Here is a 23,422-nt window from a genome sequence, read left to right as displayed (position 1 = left end):
TATTTACACTGCCTTCAAGAGTTGGCAGTGGTTGAGCAGCTAGAAAAACATAAGAACGGGGAAAGGGGGGTATGTTGGGCCAACAGACTGCAATGGGGTGTCACTGTTTGGAGTGTCACATTTTTTACAAAAAACGCTTCTAGTTAGTTTTTTCTCTGTTGGAACAATGTACAGCGTCAAAGGACTACTGAAATCGTGAGGTGACGCAGTTTTCTGAAATCTTTGGCATATTTATTCATGTATTTTACCCAGGAGATGTACCCTCTAGCATGTCGAAGAAGACTTTGTTGCCGATGTAATTCAAGTCAATCGATACACCACAGTAAGATAATTCGCCCGACCCCTGCACTTAATGAAATTGCAGCAGCTGCTGCTGCCGACCAACACATCGACGATGCCAGTGGTTTTAACAAAACTGAGGTGTGTACTTTGTGGATTTGCTGTCATTCTTGGCGCTGCTTCTACACCTTGTTCGTCACTCACTAAGCATTTTCGCTTCGTCAATTATTTAATTTGTTACCTTAACTATTGACTGCACCAGGCACTGGTTGTGGCAAGTTCCACATTCGCTTTGAAACCGATTGCCAAGTTGACCAATAAAAGGTTTGGTTGTGGACAATCTGGAAAATGAAGATTTGGCAACTAACTACGTATTTTCAATTCTGGCCTGAAAGTGGGTTAGTTCTCTTTCGAGTCACGCTTTAAAACCCTTCTCTAGGAAAATGTTCCTTGTCCTTGGGCTAAGAACGGCGAGTAGTCAGTAGTCATTTTTTCAATGCATTTGTGTTTTAGGTTCTTTTGTCCTCCAATAGTGGATATTCCCGTCCCGAACCCACCCCTCCTCATTGTTCGTTGACTGGTCTTCCTGATGGCATGCGACAAACTAAAACCAAACTTTGCTACATCCATCCAACTTTGGTGCAATTATTTGCTTCATTTGCGATAAATTTGTCTGAAAACAAATAAGTCGCCCGAGTTCCCCATCCTTTTTGTCTCTGCCCGCTGCAACCTACTGGAGATGATTTATCTATATTCCATTTCGATTATCTTTTGAATGCAAACATCACTTCTTTGTCACGGACACCATCGACCGGTCACCATTGCGTTTATGGTTGCTTTCCACTTCTCGTTTAGTTTTTATTTTTGCTTTTCCTCTTTTTTTGGGACATTTCTAGTCTTGTTTTCGGTGACAGAGGGAACACGACTTAGACCAGAGCCAGCAGTGCCAAAAATATTCTTCGATGTTAAATGGAAATTTATGGCTTCTACGAGCACAAAGTGACAGCAACGCGCAACGGGATGGGGAACCGTAAACGGCGAAAACGCTCTTCACTTTCGGTCGTCTTGACAGCGTGAATTACTTGAGAACGGATAGCGATTTAATAGCATTCGAATGCATTTTGCACAGCAGTGTGTGAACTGTCAAAATTGGGCGCGAATGACTTTCCAGCGGAACTTGCAACGTTTTTTATTGATCTCAGAATATAACTGTGGTGGGGGATGTATACTGTCGACACCTATTGGTTGCAGGTCCAAGTTGTAAAGTTCGTAGCCAAACATACTACTGATACGAACAGTAGTGGTATCCAAAATCAATCGGTCCTAATCACGCCAACCACTCGACATAAGTGCACCACACCACAAACAACAATGCAAATCGGACTGGACGTCAGACCGTTTTCAAGATTCCTGCCCACATACGAGTACAGTAGATTCTGGCAGATGACAGGTCTCTCTGTGGGGTTGGTGTGCGGTCATAACTCAGACCCCACATACCACTCCTCAGAGAAAATATCCAGTGTTGGAGGTATCTGGATGTTTGTGCCATGTTTGCCATTTAAATATTCTGGTCAGCCTTTGCTGTGGTCACGCGCACACACACACACTACTACTACGAAACAATCAAAGGCAGCGGTGTAGCAACATTGTCGCCACATTCCTGCCATGCGAGCAGTTGGTGGGTGGCGAGGTGGGCAACTGAGACTGGAATGGAAATTAACATGGCTCCTCCGATGCAGCCATTTTGCAGATGCCAGTCGATCGTTGTAATAATCGTTGGTGAAATTCTTGTCAGTGGACCTTTGTGCACTTGTCGCTTCAGTCCCTTATTTTAGACGTAAAGCAAATGCGGCAGTTGCCTGCACTGCTGTTGTTGTTGTAGATGTTGATGTCGTTGTTATTGTTTGTTTAATGTAGTCAGGCGTCAAATACCATCGGGACGATGTCAACATAGGTTAAACTAACCAACCATGAAGCAATCTTAAGCCACAATTGCTCTGCACACAGGGCAGACACGTCAATATTCTGGACAGCGGACATACACGAATAAATACATGGGGTCACGGGCAAATACATGCATGTCCAAACACCACAATGAACCTTAGGGTGAATTACGAATACACATTGTAAATGTAATTCAAAGGCAAGATGGAACGAATATATACGAATCAGACGAGATGGAGCTGTTAATTGATTAACCCTATTAAATTTGAGGTGATTTCACTCCAGCTAAATTAATTCCATCATTATGACCCAGATCTGTGTCTTGAAATGACGCAATATTCGGATCCGTCTCTTTAAAAATATCCAATTAATTTGAACCTGATGTATTGCATCTTTAGTATTCGTACTCAATACGCAGCAAATCAATCACAGGTTACTTGATTAGTTTCTCAAGAGAAGTTTATTTTAAAACTCCGACGGTCACAATTAGACTGGTCCCAAATGGAAATGCTTGTGAATTATATTCCGCTCAACGCCTCAGCAAATATTTTGTAAAGAAAATAATCTTTGGCAGAGATCGAAAATCTTTGCAATGCTTGTGACAACAATCCATCTTTGTGTGGCAGCCTCTCAAGCACCTTTCACTTAGTCATCTATACTCCCACTTGCACACACACATACACACAAGCGCTTTGCTTGAACACTGAGTCATGCATATTTCTGCATTGTAATGACATTCTTTGTCTCCAGTAAAGAGCTCGCGTGTAAACGAATCCGAACTTTCAACAGTATCGGATCTTCGAATAACAGACTTTGAAGTATTCACCTCATTATAGCGGAGAGGGTATCAATGCTTGCCACCACCCCAACCGACACACAGTTTTGCATCGTCATGGTCCTAATGCCACCATTGAACACCATCAACCGATTGATTCTTTCTCCGAGCGCTCATTAATCGATTCCTTGAAATCGTTGGCCTCGATTAGATGGTCATTCGACCGCATTGGATGTACCAACTCTTCGCATGAAGCAAGCGATGTGGATGGGTGATAGAAAACAGGTCGAGGACACTTGCATGGGAAGGCAGTTTTCGCACAGACCGAAGTCAGGTGGAAAACGCTTCTGCGGTTCATTTGCAAATTTATTGAAGTTGAGAACAACAACGGCGCCTTTTAAAACTCAAATCAAATTAAATAACTTTTGGCGGAATTCAATGCTTCAACAACAAAGCAAACATGGAATGTAAGAGTATAACAGGGGAAGGGCCAAAAGGAAAACGAAATTTCTGAGCAGTACCATTTGGAACAGCAGGACATCATGGAATTACTCACAACCTAATTTTGGACAAATAATAATAAGGTCAGGACATTTTAGACAAGTAACCGACAAATAATAATAAGGTCAGTCCGTTTGGGTTAATGCGCTTTGGGGCATTACAACTGTAAATTTTAATTCCGACTACAGCGTGGACATTTGCATGCATCCAAGCATGTCCAACAAAAACTTGGAAGTAGTGTTTTAGCTTACATTTTAGACAAGTAACCGAATGAATGAAACATCAAAACATCTGTTGCATTGATGTTTTGATGATTCATTCATTCAATTACTTGTCTAAAATGTGAGCTAACACAGCGTTCCAGGTTTTTGTTGCAAAGAAAGTTTGTCCAACATTTGGTTTTGAGTAATTCAATGATGTCCTGCTATTCCATATGGTACTTCTCAGACATTTTTTTTTTTGTTTTATTTTGTTATATACGATAGAAGTGATTTGGTCTAGTTTAGCTCCAAAATAGATGACGACATCGTCACATCTCCAAATAAGCAAATAAAACTCGGTCCACAAAAAATTGAAGGAGCAACATTAGGCACATACCACAATATTTCCAGCAAAAAATGCACAGTACAGGCACAAATATTGCAAAAAGTTATCGGACGACATTCACCATTCGATTTGCATCCTGCAAATTGCTTAAATTAGCATAGGTAACATAGACCTATAAATCTAAACCGCAATGAATTACCGCGAAAAGGCTTTGTTGTTACATCTGTATTTTAAGTTGCAAACTCTTATTAACTCACCCTTAAAAATTGATATCTTTACTCACCCTCATTTACTGGACGTTTGTGGCTAACGAACAACATTTCGGCATAATTTTTAGAAATTATTGGATTGGATGGATTGGATAAACATCTATTTTGGACAAACATCGAATTATCTTAGACTCCACCGTTGTTGTCTTGCCAAAGTATACCAGAGCTGAGCAAGATAATATAAAGAGATTGCTTGAGAGCGAATTAAAACTGCATTTTCAGAATATTTTACAGTTTATTTCAACCTTTTTCAACACGAAAGTTGTCTAGAATTGTTATCAAAGCTAATTGTTGAACAATTAAATGTATAATGCATAGCAATTGATTGTTTGGTTGTTAAACAAAAACTAAGAGGAATTGGCCGCTTGTCCTAGAACACCTTTGTACTCAGCATTGACGTATACGCATTATTTTATTACTTCCTCACTATTTTAGGGGAAGCATTCGCTTTTTAAAACTTTGTCCCAAGGATTTTTCCCACTCCCTCTCACTGTGAGCATCAATGCCATCACTTCATTTGCCTTTGCTTACAACAAACACAAAAATGGGAAATCAAAACAATTCGAGGAAAACAAAGACAGCAGTGCGTAAGCGTGTTACTGGAAGCATGTATTCGTCTGGGAAATCCCGATGATGTTTTTTTTTTGGGAAAATAAGAATCAATCAATGTACTTTCGAGCAATTGCTACCACTCATCTTAAATTCCGATGAAAAGACACAACGCAATTTAGGAATTTTATGAAAAAGTTAAAGGATATTCAGTAACCTCTACCCACCTTCTGGATGATACCAATGACAAAGTTAGTCGATGGTCATGGGGAATATGGGTAAACGGCAAACCGTTGAGATGATTGCTATTGTCTATCGCTGCATCCGAAATACCCTTAGATTGTTCTTCGAAAAAGTATTGTAATTATAATATTAAAATTTTTCCAATGTTGGCTTCGGGACTGTGTTGATTTAGGGGACTGGAAGTAATTATTTTTTGTGAATTTGTTAATTAAGTTTATCTGGTGCAGATTTAACAAAAACTGATAAAAAAAAACATTACAGCAAACCCGTTTGCGGCATCCCTTTTCCAAGTGCTTATTTTAGGACATCCCTTAGAATTTTCTTGCGATTGCCTAATTACACGGAATTTAAAAACCATTCCTGTACGATGACGCTTAGTGAACACAGGATTTGTTTATTCTCCTCTTTGAAGCAAATTGCGAAAATAAAGTAAACAATGCCATAAATAATTGAATAACCACACTGGTCATTTCTTCCCAAGACCATGCGTTACGCCAGATTTAGCCAGAGAAGAAATTACTGCTGCCCTAAAAAGTATTCTGATTTGCATCATTTACAGAAATGATGACACTGTTCGCCACTGGTGTTGTAGTTCAGAAAAAGAAGCCGATTAATTGGAATCAGGATAATCGGCATTCAAAAGTTTTTAAATGTGAGGAAAAGAGGTTTTCGCAAAAAGCGTTAGCCAGTTGAACTAAGGCGAATAAATGTTTCGGACCACCAAAAAGACAATGGAGCAAAACCAAAAAAAAAAAAGAACAACCCAAAACAAAGAACCGAAAAATTAACAATCCCACTTCGGAGTTTTTTTCCGCTTTAAAAATAAATTAATTTCAGAACAAAAAAGGGGCAATGAAAACATAGCCCGAAGTGAGCAAAAAGAGAAAGGAAGTACACACACGCTCTAGTTTGGTTGAAAGTGTCTATCGAGTTTAACCGGGACGATAAATGCGATGTAATCAAGGGTTTTTCAAGGCAACATTGCATTTGCCCCAGCGACGAAGCCTTTGTGGAATATTAATTAAACAGGAAATAGGCTAATCTAAGGAAATACCTATCTAAGCTCGCCAATGGAGAGATCAATATCGAAGGCCATGCTGCAAGCGAAAGTAAGTGGTGTGTCCCTTTCCCGCTGCTCCAACCCCTTCAAAAGTTTCTTGAAAAGAAAATGATAAATGATTTGCCACAACTAAAGTTTGAACATTTCCCGAGAAAAAGAAAGAAAATGAAAAAAAAAAAAACTAAAACGGTTGCTGGAATCCCCTACGAAAGCGAGTGTCACTCGCGTACTATGACAGCTCCAGATAGCATCTCGCATTGTGCAACTGTGCAGCTGCGACAAAACGCAATTTGTGAGCATTTCTTCAATGACGTCTGTCAAATGATTTACTTAGCAACAAATTGCTCTCTTCTTCGTCTTCTCGAAGAAGACTCCAATAGTGCAGGACATGGACAGCTTTGACATTAACATTTGAGCGTTCTGTAAAATACGCAATGCATTCATCATCATGTGACAATAGATGTGGGCGCTTTATCAGGCTCAAGCATAAAGCTCGCCGTTTAAAGCATTTTCTCGCTTTAAGTGTTGCACATTAAAGCCTCCGCGGCAGAATGGGTTTTTATGTTTCAACAATCCTCTTAATAGTTGCCATTGTTGTTATTGGCCGAGTGTACTCTTCTTTTCACAGAGCAACACAACTCGACAACAACACTTCTGACCAACTTCAGACAAGACGCAAAGCGTGCCACCCCCCGAGCAACAACACCCACCCCACCGTAAACAGTAGCAAACCACAACAGCAGTTTCGACATTCATTCATAATGGACTCGTCGGGATATTTAAAAACAATTTTCGAAGGGAACAACAATAACAACAACGCCAAAAACAAACGAACAGAAGACATCGACCACAACTGAAATGAATGAAGAGAAAAGTTCGATGCAAACAAAGGACTGGATGGACAAACCTCGACAACTCGAATGACTTTTGTGGGTGATATGTAAAAGGCTTGGCCCGTAGTCCCCATGATTGCAGTGTTTGCAATCGTTCAATGTGAGTGGACCGAACGAAGCTGGCATGCTGCGTGAAATATCTGTGCGAATTTCCGCAGTGCAGGGGAGATAACAATGCCTTCTTTCGCCCACAACAACATTGATGGTGGGGCCAGTTGCCTGGTTGATGGTTGTCTTGCCGAACAACAATTGTCCTTAAATATACTGCACCATGCAGGCTAGTCGAAGATAAAAACGGCAACAAAATACATACAAAAATGTCGACGGAAAGTTTAAACCACATTCTGATTTACCAAAACCAAAAATAAAAACATTGCCTCAATAGAGAGTTTCAAGGGGCAGACTTACCTAGTAAAATATGGGGGCATAGATATCTCAGTTACCTAAATTTACCGCTGTAGGGCTCCATAGACGAAATCGAATAATACATATGATAATCGAATAAAACCGTGGTAGTCTGAGAGATTTCAAATGTGGCAAATGTATTTTTTAACTGTGTGTTATCTGTCGTACCAAATAATACCGTGGGTTTGGGGAGGTGTGGATATATATGAAATCAGGAGAAACATGAACACATACGGGAGCTATGGCTATATCAGTACCAGTTTCAGCAAAACTTAACAAACAATTCTCTAGTCTGAATTTAATCGCCTGGTGCAAAATTCACCAAAACCGGACAAACAGGCATATGGTGTACCGTTTGAATCAAATCGGCCGAAATTCAGCCCGAGCTATACAGGGTGAGATGAAAAAACTGCAAACAACTTCAGACTGCTGTCATGTCTGAGCCACTCGTCCGACAGCTGTTAAAATTATTCCAGTGACAGCTCATGATATTGTTTACAAGCGAACAAAAGTATTTTTGTGAGAATTTTCCAGAAAAAATTTTAGTCGTGATGGAATTGAAACGTGACAGTGTGATTTCTTTATACAGGGTGTTTTTTAAGCCCGATAGAACTTGGAATTGCAAAAACTAACACAAAAAATTAAATTATAATCAAATTTTTTTATTCGAAAGATCAATACATGACATTAACATATGAAAATTATTTCGGGCATATGGGCACCGCGGCTGTTCTTGACGAAGTGCATTCTGGACGTCCAATTTTAGGCCACTTTTTCGAGCACTGTTGGCCGTATGTCACTAATTAGTGTAATAATCAGTGATTATTTTGACCTATGGTGCGGTTAATTTTTCTGGATATAATGGAGTCTTTAGGGTCTCTTGTGGATTGGTCTCACTCCATATGCGGCAATTAAGCGAAAAATGCGCCTCATCGCTGAACACAATTTTGCGATAAAACAACGGGTCATTTGCCAATTGCTCTAGAGCCCAATCGGCGAAAGAACGACGCATATAATCTCTCATCTCATGATGATTTGTCAGAGTATACTGAAACAAACAAAAAAAAAAGTTTCAACAAAATTTAATTTTTTGTGTTACTTTTTACAATTTATAGTTCTATCTAGCTTAAAAAACACCCTTTATTTGGCTGGAAAACCACAAGTGGCTATCATTATATCAATCCAGCATCTAAATGTGAATAAATCTTTTGTGTCTGGTACCATCGCTCGTTAACGTGCTACTGGTAGCGTAGCCCGACGTCAAGGAAGTGGACGGAAAAAACAGAATATACATTTAAACCAACAGAAAGTCCGAATAAATATATTTATAACTGAGTCCTGTCCTACGCTAATTCGGCTGAAGCATGTCATATAGTCACTCTACTAAATACCATTGTTATCGAGTTATTATTTTGATTCTGTGGGACACAAATATGAAATCGGTTGGAACATATCTATGAAAGTTTAATATGAATTAAACTGATTTCGATTAAGTGCATCAAAGTACCTATGGGCTACCTTCTCACTTTCTTCATGTTGCAACCAAATGTACATAGCCATAATGAGATGTACCTCCGTGTTGCGTATGACATACAACTTAGATGAAATATTAATATTTAATAAGAAAAACTCAATGAGGTGATGGTGGCTTCTTAAAGCCGCCTAGCTTCGTTTTCGTCCTCATCTAGCTTCGTTGTTTGGTTTCAAAAGCGGCTAAAATTAATTCTTTTTTTCGGTTCCAATGCAAGAAAAGAGTCAAAGTTATGGATTGCTTCCTTTCTATTCCGTTTAACACATTAACCGGATTGTGACAAAAGCGGAGCCATGTCAAATGTCAGAAGTCGGTATGAAGTAAGGGAACGTGAATTACGCATAGCTATCGGCAGCGGAGAGCAAAAACATTGCCAACACAAACATCTGGACACAACCCCCCTCCCCTTCGCAATAATTTGGTAGGTGAGCTTGACTCCCATTGGCAAGTCTGTTCAAGTGCTCAATATTACGAGTCAAATGTTTTATGGACGGACAGCAATGGAAAGGCCAACGACAAAGGCAACATTTACAGCCAACCAACCGACCGATGGAGCAACCAAACGAACGAACGCAAACAATTCCTGATTTATGGGCCTAACGAGTTTTGGCATTTTTGCCAATTGTGTCGGTGTGTTTTGGGTGTCTGTGTGTGCGTTTCTTGGCATGCAACGACTTTCGTTGTAGCGGCATTAGACTATCGGCACACGATTGTCACAATATGGAGCATTCATTGAAAATATCAGGACATTCATGGTCATAGTTTATTTTTCCCCTAATGTCCTACATCGGTACAATGCAACATTGGAATGGGTCACCTTTTCGATCCACGATTATGTATGACCTTTCCAAACCTGCAATTCCCTCTCTTAACGCAATCGATATTTAAAGGACGAGACCAGCAGCTTACGTATTCGTAATTTTTTTTCGATTGAAATTGTACCAATTCCGCCCCTCTACGTTCTTAGATTGTATTTTAGGAGAGCATTCGCATTGCTTCTTTTTACATCCCTCGTTTTCCAATATTCCCTGGTTGTCCTGACTAATTTCTATTACTTTGTCCTTCGTAATTCCATTTGTTTTGACATATGTTTGTCGATAAGTAGCCCAACCGCTCCTAACCAAGTGATTTATGGCAGTTCATTACGTTTTATTGCTAAGCAATCTCGTGGCATTTGTTATGTCGCAGCCCCCTCCACTGGCCCGAATGAGTTCGGATGTGGCTGTCCGATTAATAATTAATTCGGCAGTGGATAAAATTGCTTTGTGTTATTGAAAAAATTAAGGCACTCTAATGCAAGCCAAATTGATGACAGTCATTGTATCATGAATTAGCCGAACTAACACACACACACACACAAACGAACGTACATATTTACTTATATACAAATAAATACCACTACGGGAAATTGAGAAAAAAAAAGGAAGAGGGATTGAAAAAATCGCTCTTAAACGAACATAAAGAGCAATAGCCGATCCTTCAGTATATTCATGGAAAAGTTTCGCTGCACTTTAAATGCAACTGCTCTTCTGCAATTCCGTTGCGCAGTCTTACAAGTTGTCGACAAACACTGAACCGACCAACTCTTCAAAGTCTTGTCAAAACATTCTGAAATGTCATCTGTCTTCTAAACAGTCGGCCGATCGGTTTTGCTTCCCCATTCCCAGTCAGTCGTCAAGTCATGTGGGAATATATCGGGTGTAAGCTCAGTGTGTTGATGTCGATGTAGATGTCGACGTGTTTGTGTTGTGTGCTGTCGTTACTGGTTGACGCTGGCTTGCTTTGTTGTTCCATGTCTGGGTTTTGCTTTGAAATGGAAAACATTTTCCCCGTTGGGGCAACGACGCTTATCCATGCCAACGTGACACAAATGAAATGGAATTCTTTTCAAAGGGGTTTACCCTCCACCTCGACCACTTCGTATATGGTGGTTGTGGTGGTGGTGGTGCCCATTCAAATGCAGAGATAATGACTTTCATAATCAATATTCACTCGCACAGAAACCAGGACGTAGAGACATTCGATAGAATGCCAGAATGCCGACTCTTTGTCACAATTTTTAATGTCATTAAAATGTTATTTCAGTGCTTTTTCTCATATTTTCCATTGAAAATTGAACGCTGTGCAGGTGTATGTATGTGTGTTTTTTGTCACTACTGACCGATGGTACAGTGTTAAATGCAGGTCTGCTCATCGAATAGGAAGACAATTGCCACCAGAACAAACACCAACATTTAAGTTCATCAATTGTGGATTCAGGAGTATTTAAACGTCGTCTTGTTCTCCACCTCCCTTTGTGCGAAAAATGTTTTATTTCAAACGAATAATGCCCCAAAATGAGTACTCTACAGAGCACAACAAGCGTTTCGACAATATTTCGACGGAGCAACTTCTCCGATTGAAAATTACTTAACAAACAACCCTGAAATTCCCATCTGGTTGGTTATCCGATTCACGCAACAAATATTCACACAAATGGAATGGTGCATCCTATCATAACGCTGTCAGTGTTTCAGCCTTCTGGAAACCCCGTTTGGCAACCCTTGTGATCTCAGACAGCAACTCGACAGAACACAAAGCTGGCTTGTATCAGCCCATCCCATTCCATCGTCAGTTTCTGTTCCTTTTTATGGTTTCCCTGACACAAAGTTACTTTCCGACGTACGTTTCAAATTATTCTGGGACTACAAATGACACATTCACACAAATGTTTTTGCGTCTGCATGTCACTCGTCACCAGTAATGCATGTGTATGTGTGTCCTTTTGCATAACTGACGACGACATGAATAATGTCAATCTCAGGACATAGAAACGATTTTTGTTCGAAGACTCCAAATGTAGTTGTGTACCAACCACCGCCAATGGGGGGTGAAAAAGATGTGCAAAATTCACGCCGTCGCCAGCAAATAAATCTTATTCTAAAATCAGCTCTTCTGTTGGCAGGAAGGGTTCGGTGTAACAGAAACTGTCGCTCGCCATCTGAAGGATTAGCTGGTAACGAAAATGAATTTTACACCGGGAGGCATGTGTCTGAATGGAAATCCTCGTTCAAAATGGTCACTTCACAACCTTTGGTGTAAATGGGTAAACCTGTGGTAGTGATATGCGGCTATTTACGCGGCCGTAGGGCAATTCAGCGAGTAAAATCTGATTGCTGTGATTCCGTACATTTTAATGGCAAAACTAGAAAAACATCAATCGTCAGAGTCACTCTGAGCGTTACACAGAAAGTACCGCAAAGTGGTAGGATGGCCTACTAACAACCAGAATATCAGCGAATCAGAAGCTGGCAGTCATTTTACTTTGCCATATTAAGCCATACTCTTAGCTATTTGAACTTTGAAAAGTCAATAAATGTGTCAGATTTTCCCTGATCTAGAACATTCGAGCTTTGCAATTTTTTTCGATATCATAAAGGGCCGTTTTTCATTGAATCTACCTATGTAGGTAAGTAGGGGTATATACAAAGATATTATCATCTCTTAGCAAGCGATTGAAAACTACATCTTAGCGAAGTCGAAGAGGAAAACCAGAGAGGCCAAAATGCCTGCCATCCTTTATGCCACTACAGACATTCATAATTAGGAAAAAGCGAATTTTTCATGTGGAGATCTTCCATCACAGGGTGGGGGGCAGCTTTCTATTTGCTTGGCGTTTGATTCGGCAAAAAAAAACAAAAACGTCTACAATTCTTTGTGAATCACTTTAAAGTCTCTCTAAATCATTTGGACCCTGTTGGACTTGTTAATGAGGAACTGTAACATTCAGAACAGTTGATGTCCTGCCCGTCCTTACATTGTGTTATTTTTGTTGTTGTCGTTTCAGAACAGATGATGGTTTTATTTGAAACGTTTGTGAGCATGACTCTGACGGTGATACACAAAACATATGCCATATGCCTCTGTATGTGTGTGCGTGTGTGTGTGGCACAACGGGTGGTTGACAAAAAATTCCTTTTGAAATCCCTTTTTCAATTTGTCTCTCTTTCCATGTTTCTATTTTTGTTTTTGCTTCACAGTCGCAGGATTATTTAATTCTGACAACATTCTCCACTCGAACGCAATAGGCCATGCAATGAGGTGGAACGTTCTATTTAAAACGGCAACGCCGGTGTAACACGTCAAATATTATTCTTGCTGGAAACAGGAGGACAGGGGCAAAGTGTGCGGACGAGAAACGGACGATTTAAATATTTAATCCATGCGATATTCGCATCACATCTTTGCCGAGGCTATTCCAACCTCCAGGATTTCAAAGTCAGCCCTACAGAAAATAAAAGTTAACAATTCTACAGAGTCCGCCTCCGCCTAGCAAATAAGTTGTCACACGCACACACACACACACACACATGCTATACACATACACATATGTGTATCGTAGATATCGGCCCCAAAAATACAGCCACATGTAGTCGCATGCTTGTTTTGCCTGTTCTGCTGCATGTGACATGAATGTAGTGCAGTATGTTACACTGTTCTACATGTTTATAAATTTCCAGCATGTTTACACAGCTTACAAGCAATGTATCAAATTGTCACTGCGCTCAAACGGACATACGGAGTACACATGTCTGTGCACAAGTGCATGTACATGTAAACATACAGGTTTGCCTGAATGTGTGCCGCTCCGCCAATACCAGTCTGTCCGTGAACAAAATTAAACATAATGGCAGGGAATTCATGGAATTCATGTTGGGACTTGGTATCGTCATTTTCAAATGTGTCGTTGTGGCGAACACTTGTCTGGGACAGCATCACTTTTATCGAGGTCGAGATGTTGAAATTATCCATCCTCGGCCCTGCATAGATAATCCTCTGTAGGGGAATCTGTTCATGTCCAGCACCGGAGCCATCGAAAGCCGCAGTTTGAGACGACGAAGCAATAATATAGGTTCTCAGGTCCAAAAAATAGATTTAAGCCCCAACCTTCGCAGGCATCTCTTCCATTTACATATGTAATGCACATATGTAGACAGTTTGGTATGTCACATTTCCATATTATTCAGTGGTATTACTCGAACCGTTTGGCAATTTTATTTTCCAAATTTATTTCGAAAAGAAAACATCCTAGGAATTCTAACAATTTCAATATTTCTCGCAAGGTCCATTCATTAAACATTGTTAAAATAAAGAGAGCTTTGTATGGTCATTGGAGTTGTAAGTGTTCTAATGCCATAGCATCCATCACCCCAAACGCCTGGTCCTAGTACGGCTTCGGAGGAAACTATTTGAATCATTGAAGTGTTTTTGGCAAAACCATTGCCGGCTGCAGTTGTGCCAAACTCTTTGAAGTTCAGTCTTGATTTGATTCGTTTCGCAACGACGCTGTCGAGTACGAAAACCAGTCATTTCCATAAGTCACGTTTGTGCAGTTAATGCAGATGCCATCGAAAAAGAAACTGCTCCCATATAATTTTCAATCAGACTGGCGAACTGGAAAGGGCACAGACGAGCGGGAACACAGCCGAGAGAAGTGAAATGCAAGAAGCCATTTTAGACAAAGCATGAAAAGTTCTGAGGCATTCGTCGCAATAGCTGAATTACCACCAACCAACTCCGACAACAAAACCGACCGAACGTCAACAGGCCATGTGAAAAAAAACAACAACAGCCACTGAGGCAACCCAAGGAAGGTTGCAAACAATTCGGCAGCCATAACACCACAGGCACTCCGATGAGCTGGAGAACTTGTGATGCTGCTGATGATGGACATAATGCTGTGGTGGCTGTCTATCTTCTTGAAGTGTCTATCTCTGCAGAAATTAATATTCTCAACTTGGGGTGTTGTGCAAGTCTGCCCTGCATTTTCAAACTCCAACGGAACTGCAACGAAGTGGATGATTCTGTGCAGCGAAACGATAAATGTTAATTAACATGCCTCCGCCGCCTATTCACCACTCCATCCCACAATGCTTGTTAAGGTAGCTGAAACCTTCCTCGAGAGTCTCCTACCTACGCCAATGGCCAAACACCAACTACGGTGCCTCAGTCAAAGGGTTGTGCATTGTCATCTTCTGCATTGCCAATGTCTAGAAGATCTGCTTATGCAATCGAGCCAATCAGCAAATCTAAGCGCGCAAATTGAGTGTCAGATGTCGCAATAATTAATGCACCAACAGTTGGACAATGGATGTCAAGGTGTCGCATAATTGATTTCTTTATATCTGAATTGATCATTTCACAATCCCGAATGGTGTCGTGGTGTTGAAATGCCCAAACCGATACCGAATGACATTGGAATTAATTTTATCCGCTTGTGATTCATATTACAGATGTGTTCGGGTTTGCCGCTTTTAGGTCAAGAATCGGTTACAGCTAAAAGTCTTTGTCAGCAAACATTAAAAAAAAAACACACATTCATAACACCTACTCCGAACTGCGGCAGTTCCTTTTGAGTGAAAGTACAATAATTGATCTTCATCTTGGCAGTCATGCATATTTGGTGACTGACATAAACATCGATGGCTTGATCAAAATGGTCTGATATCTTATGACATGACCTCGTTCTTCGACATTTAGAATTCCTGCTTTCTACGCCTTTCTAATGTGGCCGTAACTGTGGATACGTCTCAAAAAATGGCGGATATCAATCGGTTACAGTATATTTGGGATATTTCAAAAAAGAGGACTTCTAAAAACAAATCTGCGTGAGAAGGCACCCTGCCCACTAAGAGCCACAAATACCACGACGCAGACAAGCCATTTTCGCACTTGGCCCGCACGCTCCCGAAAAAGGCTTAGGTACAAAGCTTGAACAGACAAATGGAATGTTCTCCATGCGATGATGGAGGATATAGTGTTGGGTGGGGATAGTAGTGTTTCGATGTTTCATAATTTTTGTATTTCAATATTATAATTTTTGTATTTGTATTTCAATGCTCATGACGAAAGCAGGACTTTTTAAATGAGGAACATTGGAAGACAGTGGGAGTTCTGAAAAATTACATCCAAAAATAGAAGCCTTCAGAAATACGGGGTTTTGTTGGTTGCCAAATAAAGTGAACCAGTTTAGTTTTGTCTTCAGCCACCTTTTGTGCGGAGAGATTGCGATACTACGGGGTTGAGTCTACAATTAATAGCATTTTTACAACTCCACTTCTATTCTGACACATGTGTGTGTATGTGTGTTAATTGGAGTTTTTGCTTCGTTTCGCGGTTTTTGTTCAATCCGTTGCTCAGGACCATCAATAATAAAGTTATGCAAAGCGGCATGTTCGCTGCACAGGTTTCGCCGTAATTTAATTGAATTTTCAATTTTGTGCGCCACTAACAACAACATCGACAATAGCAATAAAAACTGCAGTAATAAAAAACTGAAAGACCTGATTAAAGTTTGCATGAATGATTGTCGTGGCCGCCGTGGCGTCACATTGTTATTTTGATATTCTATAAACAATAAATTAATTAATTATAACCACCAGGTAGATGCATTTGCAAACTCTGTTTGACAACAACAAAAACAAAAAAACAAATTAAAAGCCACAACAAATGCGAACGGGATAGAGACGATGGGCGTGGCCATTTTTAGGCTTTATCTCAATTATGTGACACATATGAAAATGCCTCAACTGCAACATGGGTCGTCAACTTTCCGACTGGAGCAGGATAATCGTATTATCAAATTTCATAACTGATATTTTTTTGGTATGGCATCCTACTCGTATATCGAATATATGGTAATCCATAAAGTATTTCATCGCAACTGTTCAAATCCTGCACACGGGCACTATATAGACGGAATGTATATTCACAAACGCTGTCACTTTTTGTACATATGTATGTCTATGTGTATGTCAAATTTATCATTTTAATACCTTCGTTTCATTGTTTCTACAAACAAACCCTTGCATTTGTCGTTTTATGTGCGTTGCTAATTTTAGAATTTTATAGCACATCTTCATATTTTATCAGTGGGCTTTTACCTCTCAACTGTCGAACCCGACTTACAGGCAAAAGTTCTGATACGTTCTGATGCTTTGTCAGATGGAACGCCCTCACACCTGAAATGGCGACTCTGTATCACGCGATACGTATAAACTATACATATGCAAATGATGTTCACAATGCATATTTAAAATATGTGCCGTCTGATAGCGCCTTAAGTTGTGACTTTTTGAACAATCGTGCCGTTCTACCCGTCTGCATTATCAACGGTACTTGGTTCGCATTTTTAAAATGCTAGCCACTGTCGCGGAACAAAGTCTAAAAAGATAATTCCCATGCTCTGTCACATTTGGCTATTCACATCGATATGGCCAGCTTTTTTTACGCCACAGACATTGGCAAATAAACTGCCGAACAATTCTCCGGACAAAACATGAACGTTTACATTCGATAACGCAATCAATGTCATTAAATCCTCCCGATTCTTACGGACACTACAAGTTACTGGCGGGTGTCTCGCGAAACATATTGATATCTGATTTCAATTTGCATATTGGGCGAGTGCCCGAGGGCGGGGCGTGCGAGGGATGTGTCCATTTCATCCGGCAGCATTTCGTTTTTGTCGCTGTAATATTTTTAATGAAATTTAATCTTTTTTAATTAAGTTTTATGTCCGTGAATGTTGGTGCTGTGCTGGCCGTGTTTTTTGTTGCTGCTGCACTTGTTGTTCTTCATTGTTGTTGTGTTGCAAATGACGACATTATTGCACAGCACACACACACACACATACATATACATATAAATATTATTTTATTCAAATAACCGCAGAAATCATGTTTACGGAACTTAACAAAAAGCCAAAAAGGACCCAGACGTTGTTGTTACCGTTGTTGTTGGGAGGGGCCTAAAGGACAAAAAGTGTGTACAATTGACAAAATCTGTTTGTGTTTGGCAAATGCAATTTGCATTACAAAACAACATAGGCACACACACACACACACAAATTTAAATGAAGCACGCAGGGTTACTCTCACCCCCTCTTCCGCCACCGCCGCTGTCGAAAGAACCCGAATTATTTGTTTAAACATATGAATTAGGAGGAGAAATCGTACATCTATTAGTTAATAGCATCGATTTCAAGATTAGGATAATAGCAAGGTTAAGAAGTTCTTCGACAGCTTGTCCTCTTTTCTCCACTGCAAACTGGTAGCGGAGCGCAGTCAGACCTGGCATCCGGAACATGTAAAATTGTTTGGTCTCGCGTCCAAACACACATACTCATACATTTATACGTGTGATTTACATTCAAGTAAGAGAGCGTTGTCGAAGCGATGTCAAGATCCCAGGAAACAGCAGTGGTACAGATTTGTTAACTACGTTAATTTTAACACCCACGTGCCACAAGCGAATTGTTGAAGCGCTCCTCAAATATGCAAGGGGCAAGAGTTGCGTGAATAAACGCTCCAATGCTCACACGACACACCGACTGGTTGCTACACACACCACTTCATATCCGCATCGGGACCTTTTCGAAGCGCAAAGTAAAGCAAACAAATGCCTTTAGTTTGTTATGCGAAACGTTCCATGTACGAAGAACAAACGAATGGGAATTCAGATTTTCGTTCCTTGGGGTGCAAATTTTTCATTTGAGCATCGTTCACATACCCAAACATACACACACACATGAACGGTTGCCTATCTGTAGCCACACGTTATCGCCGGTCGCTATGAAAATGTGGGCAGTCCTTCAAAAATGTGGAATCAATTTTTACAATTGTTGGATAGACCCAAGAAGATTCGCAATGGAAATCATTGAAGTGTGACGGACAAAGTCGCACCCTTTACGTACATTAATTTCGCTAGCAAATGTGGTTATGTTTTATTAAAAACAAACCAATTGAGGTGGATTTCTTTCTTTGGCACTCGGAATTAAATACAGATTGAATCCAGCTTGCTAGAAGTGTGGATGGTCATTTCATTCCTACTTTTTTATCTCAACTGCAGATCTTCCTTTAATTGCTTCTGCACGTTTGCTTCATGACAAATATGGGAATAATATTCGCTGCGTCGCCTATGCTCTTCAGGGCGTTGTAGGGACAGATTGCGGACCGTCCATAACCAAAAAAAAAAAACTCTTGAGACACACATTTTCAATTCAGGTTCAATTCTTACATCATCCCTAAAAAACAACTACGATTCTTTGCAATAACAACAATAAACAACAACATAAAGTTAAGGGAAAATGAGTTTGAAAGCTCTGTCCAAAAACCAACTGAATGCCATATAACCTAGCACTGCTACTACTAAGTTTCCTGTTTCTTCAAAAACTTTCCTAACCACCCACGGGGCCAATGCAAATGTGTTGAGTAACTGTGAAGTGATATTTTGACAGAACGCAAGCGAAGCGCTTGAAGCTTGCCGGTATTTGAAGCAAAACTAATGTTAAAGTTATGTAAATGTGAACGGGAAAATGTTTTGGGGGAAGTGCTCTTTGCATATGGATGTATGCAAATTGAATATTTGGTTTCTGTTTTTTTTTGCCGTATCGGTATCCGCGCCATGTTGAACTGCGGCATCTGCTGCGTCCACCGTGTCTGAATCACCACCATGCAGTTACGTTTTACTGTTTCGCGAAGGCGGAACGCAGCGTGTAATGAAAAGTAAATAATGCAAATGCCTGTCCTGAGTTGTGTATTTAATTCGTGGTCCTGTGCTACAGCCAGAGTCAACTCTCTGCCGGAGTGGAAATTGCAAAAGTGTGAAGGACATGCCGGTGGCAATGACTGGCGCTGTCACAGCAAGACAGTCGTCAGTAGGGTCGTCTTGTTGCCTCCATTCCCGGGGCGAAGCAACACCAAAACCACTTGGAAATCTTCCGCACATAAGTTCTTCATTCCCCAAACACTGTGGCAAACGGCAGTCGAAAACGGAGCGATTCAATTGAATGCTTCTTCCTCCGAAACTCTAATGCTATTTGCTGGCTTTATTTCATTTTCGATATTTGTTTTAACTTTATTTTCCATTCCAAACATCGAAGGCGAAGCGCAACAAAAGAGTTTTCCAGGGCATTTATGTTCATATGAAATGTACATCACGTATTGACAGCAAATAAAAAATGAACTCCTCAGCCCGTCTCTACGGAATAGACCAGAGGCAGACATGCAGGATAGCAGGCACATATGTGTGTTTGTAGGGAGTAAGAGCGGGAGTGGGTTTACTTCGAGTAGATTGCACACATCTTGCTCTGAGTTGTCGTATTTTTTTCTACCAATTACAATGTGATTCTGGAAAACGCTACTTCATGCTCAAAGTAACAACATGCTTGTGTATTCGGAGGAATGATATCGATTATGTGTTAGAGTTTTGTATTCAAATTGGCTTGCGTCCACTCAATCAGCTTGTCGAATTAAATTAATTAGCATGAATAGCCCTACCCTGAATGAGCCTAACTGTTTCTCACAGTGCATTCGGATACAAAAACATTTGCCCGTAAAATGCACAGCCATCTGTCTGACATAAAACACAACGACTACTTGTATTTGTAGCCATTCTGAAAGGCCCCTGAAAACAAATTCAATCCATATTTCGAAATATGGGTTTGCGTTGCATGTATTGCAGCATCAGCGTTATTTTTCCTTATTTTGAGATGGTAGTGGTGAGATGGCAGTCACACACATATATGTCCGTCCTAGATGATGAACGGCGTTCCCAAAGGACCACAGCAGGATTACAACAACAAATGTGTCGTAACAACTCCAATAATCGCAGCGATAGAAAGGCAATGGGTCAGTAAATTTCAACACCGGATAAAAGAAAGATTCTCAAATATTTCAGGGGACTGAAGAAATATCCATGTAGAATAGAATCTGAGTCAGCCGACATGTTGTGAAGATGCCAATCCTTGGCATCTACAATCCAAACTGTGTCACCACACTCTTTCATGGTTCATCTGAGTGTTGTCTTACTTGCTGCTTCTTCCGTTTTATATTGCCTGGGGTTGGTAACCCGTGTCTCCTCCAGCTTCCTGCTTCTCGCTGCGCTAGATAGTCATTTAAGCAAATAAAATATGTTTACACTCATACGCAACAAGGTTGCCTCCATACTTGTGTGCGGATTCAGTTAAGCTTCCAAATGGAGGAAATTGCAACATATGGTAGCCAAGGCAAACTCAGTTCGTTGCATTCACCCATGACTCAGAACAACTAGACGGGGTCATTTTCTTTAAAAAGCCTAAAGAAGTCTGGCGAACGGGAAGGAAAGTTCGATGCAATTTGAAATATTAATCCTAATTCCTGATTAAGTCTTCTCCGATCCTTTGCAATGCACATGAATACATTTAGATTGCATGTCCATACAAACAGACATACTCACAGATGTGGCGAAATTCTTAATCGTCTCTCTGCTTCGTTGAAGGTTGAGGATATGGAATCACACACCTACGTCCGAGTAATTACGGAAGATGTAAGTGTGTCATTCCATTCTTTGCCCTAATTTATTGATCAGTGCCGCAGACCTTATCTGACCCAACACATATCTGCGTAATTTATGCAAACTAAAGGCTCTCATATGCCAGGAGTTCTATTTAGGAACCATGCAATTCGTCCCAATGAAATATGCTATTGGATTATGCCCGACGGCGAACAACGCCACACCACACCAGCATCATATTCAAATATTTTATTAAAGATGTGGGAATTCGTGTTAGCATTGCCCACAAACATGTCGCATCCATTTATGCGCCCATTCAGTGAATGTGCATCGCCCCCATTTTTGGATTAATATTTATGAAATTCTAACTTTGCTTGGATGTGTGCACCGTTCGGAGGACGCAAATTGTGTGTCAACAGGTCAGGTCAGGCGTGTGCATCAGCCCATACTCCTGCTGCTCGATAGCTCCTACCAGCAGCAGCAGCAGGAATTAATTGTGGTTGGGAAAGAACTAAACAAAAACCAATTTATATTAAAATTAAGCCATGAAATGTTGCATAGGAGAGGAGAGGGTGAGAGGGAGGGGTGGACATTTCACAACAGCACAATGGAGCCGTGTGCAGTCGTACCTGAGTTGTGACTCGCCCACCAAATTTAATAGAGTGTTTTTTTTTTTTTTTAATTTCCCTTGAAGCAGAGCGATCCCAGCAGAGCCACCAAAGCAAATAAAGCGCTGTCACGAGCACTGAACAGCCTTCTGTTGACAAACGACGAAGCCATGTCGAACTGCAAATCAATTAATGATTTCGATTGGCCACTTCAGACGGCACTTAACCAGCAACAATTTATTGAATCCCCCTTCTTGTTGGCTGGTCTGTCTGGCCAACAGTTCATGTGTCCGTGCCACAGAGATAACGGCAAATAAACTGTGGCCCGGTAAGGGTCTTCACCACAATTATGGCCCCACAATGCACACTCGCCCAACGAGGCGACGATCAAACAATTATGCGCTTATTTATGGCTTAATAAGTGGCGAATTGTTTAACTTATTCTCTTCTCGCCGTCCTCCATGCCACCAAAATTGCCACAATTACCGCATTTGCTGCCACACTTGTAACTGCGACTGAATGTACGGAGATGGAGTACGAACTGGAAGGTACACTCCACTGGGATGCGAAGCAATTGATTCAGCCATTTGCTGTGGATGCATTTGTCCCTCTCAGAATCCAGTCGAATAATTTATGATCGAGAACTTTGGAAAGTGGATGGTGGAAATGAGGATACAGAATTGAGGCCTTTGAGAGGCCATTACAAGTGGAAACATTCTCAAAACTCCAACAACAAGAAGATCATGTCGATTGCATATTCGCTGATTAAGCATAAACTGGGCCACACAACACAACACTGCGTGCAGAGCAACAAGCTAACCATGCTAACAGTTGACGATGTCAGGCCAACAAAAAATAAATATTTTCAAAACCACAAAACACTCACTTCGATGCACTTCCGTTTCCGACTAATTTCTGCCGCCATTTTCAATCAATTTTAAATGTCAACGCACACAGGCACCCGCACATACACGTTGATTCGCCAACAGCACTCTGACCAAATTTCGCCCGAACCAGGCAAATGATAGAGGTAGGCATCATTTAGAAATTGGATGAAAAAGCTTCTGGAGGAACTGGAAACAGGAAAGTAGCACAAAATAGAAATGACATGAATGATGAATGACTGAATGAATGAACGAACGAACGAATGTCAGGGCTGGATGGGCAAGTTGGAGCAACAAATGAGTGAATCACAAAAATCCATTAGAAGGCGGAAATGAAATACAAAGCTCTGCACAATTCATGCACTCTATGGCCATCGCATAGTTTCCATAGTTCCAAATAAAAACACACAGTTAGGACTGTGGATACGCACATCATTGATGGATTTGTTGCAATTTACAGACTACTATCAGAAATGGGATACCACCAAAGCACTGTTGTCAACGCCAGCGACCCTCGCAGTAAAAAAGGAAGAATATTTAGTAATGGCCAGAATACCCCATCAGAGGCACATCCCAATGTCTGGCGCTACAGATAGTCTATGTCAAACAGTTACTTTTTGGAA

The sequence above is a fragment of the Musca domestica genome, unplaced genomic scaffold, assembly GCF_030504385.1.
Source record: "Musca domestica strain aabys unplaced genomic scaffold, Musca_domestica.polishedcontigs.V.1.1 20, whole genome shotgun sequence".
Taxonomy (NCBI): Eukaryota; Metazoa; Arthropoda; class Insecta; order Diptera; family Muscidae; genus Musca; species Musca domestica.
The sequence above is the reverse complement of the archived record's forward strand: the minus strand, read 5'-3'. Positions refer to the sequence as shown.